Source organism: Vombatus ursinus, unplaced genomic scaffold (genome assembly GCF_900497805.2).
Source record: "Vombatus ursinus unplaced genomic scaffold, bare-nosed wombat genome assembly UNPS02001419.1, whole genome shotgun sequence".
Classification (NCBI taxonomy): Eukaryota; Metazoa; Chordata; class Mammalia; order Diprotodontia; family Vombatidae; genus Vombatus; species Vombatus ursinus.
In genome coordinates this window covers 19,840,194-19,844,952 of record NW_020941197.1, presented here as the reverse complement: position 1 = coordinate 19,844,952, position 4,759 = coordinate 19,840,194, and the positions used below count along the sequence as shown (strand labels likewise).

Sequence of the window (4,759 nt, the reverse complement as noted above, 5' to 3'; positions counted from 1 at the left end):
TCTTATACAGGGATCACTGGGGGCTCTGAATGGTGTTAAAATTATCTTCTTCTAAAAGCCCTTTATCATTACTGTGGCTAAAATGCTGACGTCATTTTGTAAGGTTTGGTGCAGAACTCCATGCCTACCATCCTACCTTGCTCTAGAATCCAATTCAATCAACATTTATTAAATGCTTACTACATATAATGCAATGGGTAGGCACATACAAAAATGTAAATAAAAAACATTCCTGCCTTAAGAATTTATATTCTCCTATGAGGGGTATACATAATCTGTGAGGTCTCAGATAATTTGTTTAAACTCCCAGGATCCAAATTCATCATCTGTAAAAGGAAGGGTTGGAATTAGGTGAACACAGCACTTCCTTCTAGCCCCAAATCTAATATCCCATATGCAGGTAAACTTATAATTGTATGCATGATCATTTGAGGAGGAGGAAGAGAAAAGAACTAGAAGAATCAAAAAAGACACTTCACATAAAGTGGTTTATGGGTTGATCCTTGAGGGAACTTTGGGGTTACAAGAGACAGAGATGAGGAAAAAGTTAATTCCAAGCATAGGGGGCAACCTATACAAAGGCACAGGTGTAGGAGATGAAGTTCTAAGTTTAGAGAACAGCAAGGAGGCTAATTTGGCTGGAACAAAGAGTATGTGACATAGAGCAAGATGCCATAAGCTTGGGAATATGGGGAGGAAGAAGAATAAAGGACTTCACAGAAAATTGGGGAAAATTTTGCAGCAAGTTTCTCTGATAAAGAATCTCTCAAGGGGGCTGCTAGGTGGCACAGAGGATAGAGCACCCGCCCTGAAGTCAGGAGGACCTGAGTTCAAATTGGCCTCAGACCAAACACTTGACACTTACTAGCTGTGTGACCCTGGGCAAGTCACTTAACCCCCATTTGCCTAAAAGAAAAAAAAAAGAATCTCTCAAAAATAAAATCATATAAAATCTCTTCTCTCAAATATATGAAGAATTGAGTCAGATTTATAAGGCTATGAGTTGTTCCTCAATTGATAAATGGTCACAGGACAGGAACAGTTTTTAAATGAAGAAATCAAAGCTTTCTATAGTCATATGAAAAAATGCTCTGAATCACTATTGATTAGAGAAATGCAAATTAAAACAATGCTGAGTTACCAGCTCACACCTATCTGATTGGCTAATATGACAGAAAATGAAAATGACAAATATTGGAGGGGACATGGGAAAATTGGGACACTGATGCACGGTTGGTGGAATTGTGAACTGATTCAACCATTCTGGAGAGCTATTTGGAACTATGCCTAAAAAGCTATATAAATGCGTATATCCTTTGACCCAGCAATACCACTACTAGGTCTGTATCCCAAAGAGATAATTTTTTAAAAAAGGAAAATGATCTATCTGTACAAAAATATTTATAGCAGCTCTTTTTGTGGTGGCAAAGAGGTGGAAATTGAGGGGAAAACCATCAACTGGGGAATGGCTGAACAAGTTGTGATAGATGACTGTGATGAAATACTATTGTGCTATAAGAAGTGATGAGGAGAATTCTTTCAGAAAAAAAAAACTAAAAAGTTGTACATGAAGTGATGCTGAGTGAAGTAAGCAGAACCAGGAGAACATTGTACACAGCAACAACAATATGGTACAATGACCAACTGTGAATGACTTAGCTATTCCCAGCAATACAAAGATCCACAACTATTCTGAAGGATCCATGGTGAAAAATGCTCTCCACCTCCAGTGGAAGAACTGATGGAATTCGAATGAAGATTGAAGCATATTATTTTTTAAAATTTTTTAAATTTTTCTTTTTTTTGTCTGTGTTTTCTTTCACAACATGACTAATACGGAAAGACGTTTTACATAACTGTACATGTATAACCTTTATCAAATTGCTTGCCTTCTCAATGATGGGGGAGGGATTGAGGGTGGGAGAGAATCTGGAAATCAAAACTGTAAAATATTAAGTTAAAATTGTATTAATATGTAATTGAAAAAATAAAATATTAAAATAAAAAAAAAAGGGATTTAAATGCCAAACTAAGGAGTTCTAGAGACATCACAGAGTCAATGAAGGCAGTAAAGAAGGGAAGAGTCATAGATAACCTTAAGGTTGTGAATCTGGTGGTGCCTTCCACAGAAATCAGAAATTTTAGATTTAGACAGAAAGATATTAAGTTTTGTTTTGCAAATGTTGAGTTGGAGGCGATAAGTTGGAGATAAAAAATAAAAAAAGAAGCAGCTGGCAATGCAGGACTAGGTTAGGAAAGAGATTAGGCCTTGATACATAGATCTGGGAGCCATCTGCTGAGAGATTCTAGAATCATAAGTTTGGAAGGGACCTTAGAAGCCATGAAGTCCAACCTCTTCATCCTAAAGTTTCAGAAACTGAGGCACGGAGATGTCATAGTGACTTGACCAGGGCCACATAGCTAGTAAGTATCTGAGGTAGGATTTGAACCCAGGTCCTCCTGATTCCAAATCAAATGTTTTATCTACTACCTCATACTACCTTTCATATAGTTAAACTCTTGGGAGAAGATGAAATCAAGAGAAATAGTTAAGAGAAGATACCTCTTAGAGGATACCTATTGCTACAAGGTAGAATATGTATAATGATCCATCAAAAGTCTGAAATGGAGGAGCCAGAGAGGAAGGATTAGAAAAAGGAGAGAGTAGGGAAAAAAAAAAAAACATAAGAAAACTAAAGAGTGATATGCTAAAGAAAAAAAAAGATAGTGATAAGTGACAAAGGTGGCAGAGAGATAAGAGAAAATGAGAAGTCGCTCCTCAAAGTGCCCAGCATAGAACCAGCTTTGAGAATCCACACTCAGATGCCCAGCTCCCCCATTCTAAACAGGAAATCAGCCATGAATACACAACTTGGACACATTAATTTTATTTCCATGGTTTTTTTTGTTTGTTTTCATTCAATAATAACTACATCATCATTCACACATCTTCTGACTACTCACCCAATCACCTTAGATCATCAGTATAAATGGGATGAATTGATATTCTTTACTAACCCAGGAAAACAATTAGTAATTGTATATAGTAACCCAATTGTTGAATCTTCCCCATAGGACTCCTTCCAGGTTTCTTAACATTCATATTCTCTCATTTTCAACCAATTAACCATCAAGTTTTTTATTGCCTACCACGTGCCAGGCACTAGACAAAAAGATAAAAATAAAAATGACAAAAATAAAACAACCCTTGACGTTGGGGTCCTTACATTATATTGGGGAAACATTTACTGCGGTAGATAGATCAATAGATTGCTAGATAGATAAAGAGATACATTTGGAGAGAGAGACAGAGACAAAGACAAAGACAGAGAAAGCTATTGTATTAGTCTAGGTGTAGGTGAGAGATGATACGGAAATGGCAAGGAAGGGATGGACTAAAATTTTTTGTAAAAATAAAGTCACTCTTTGATTCTTATTTAATTAATTAAGAGATATCTTTTCCCTACTTAGCACATAAGGCCCAGCCTAGGAAAATTACATATTCTTGTTGTAATTTGTTTATACCAGATGGGGTAGAAATAACAACACATATCCATTTTTGTTATAGATCACTGACAGAATTGTGCCACAGTACTGGCTGTCAATGCACTTATTTTATTGGAAAAATCCCTAGTTATAATTCAAAGTACAACTCATGTATCAGCTCAAGTTTATACTGATCATAGTGACAGCTTTTCCAAAGCTTAGCTCCCCTTAGCTAAACCATGATTAGGTCTCCTTTCTGTTCAATGTCTACATATAACTTCTCATCTATTGGGAATGGCCTTTATGGCTCAGTAAAGGGACATATTTGTATGTAGCCCTCAAGAATGACAGTTTTGAGAGTTACAGAGCTATTCTGTCTCTATGGTATTTCCCCAATCCAAAGAGAAGATGATTTATTGTCACTGACCTCTATTAACTACTCAAGCTACTGTAGCTTAGGAAACATCTCAGAATGGATACAATTGAAATCTCACACACAAACACATACCCACATACCCACAAACACATACACACAAAATTTACATGTGTATAAAATTTAAGCTGAGCCTGAAAGGAGTATGTGCTTCAGGAATTACTCCTATTTTATAGGGGAAACAGCCTCAAAGAAGTTAAATGACTTACCTATTGGTTTCAGTTTATTCTTTTTTTCTTTTCTTTTCTTTTCTTTTCTTTTTTTTTTCAGACCAAGGCTTTTATTTCTTGCATTTAAAATATTCTTCGATGATATCTTTGGCCTGAGATTCCTTACCATAGTCCTTAACGACAACGAAACTGCAGCCAATCATTTTACAGGGCTTCCCCTCTCTGTCAATTTTACAGAGGTCTATTGGCCCAGATTCTTGTCGTCATCAACCTTGATCAAGTTGATCAACCAACTCATCACAGTTGGAAGCAAGAACACAAAGATGGACCTGGCTTTTGTCCAAGGCTTTGGCAGCTTCAGGACTTCCACGAGCTAGGTCATGGTGGACCAGTGCGGTCTTCAGCACTTCTTGTAGAGCAGTGTTAACTTCCTGCAGCAATGCCTTCCTCGGCCATGGCAGTGGTTCACAGGTGAAGCTAAATTTTGAAAACACGCGGGAACCTCCGCCACCCCGTTGACTCAGCAGCGACAGGGAAAGAGAGCAGTTTCAGTTTCTTCTTGCCAAAAACAACTGCAGAAGTAATCTTATTTCTCCGGGACGCGCATGGGGTGCGCGGTACCTTATGGCTTGCTGCTATTTCAGTACCAGAGATTGCTAGCTTTCCAGCC

At 37.5% G+C, this 4,759-nt stretch overlaps 1 pseudogene; it reads right to left on the bottom strand.

Moving 5' to 3' along the window:
* Nucleotides 1-4,199: 4,199 nt before the first annotated feature.
* Nucleotides 4,200-4,545, bottom strand: LOC114045783 (annotated as a pseudogene).
* Nucleotides 4,546-4,759: the final 214 nt, after the last annotated feature.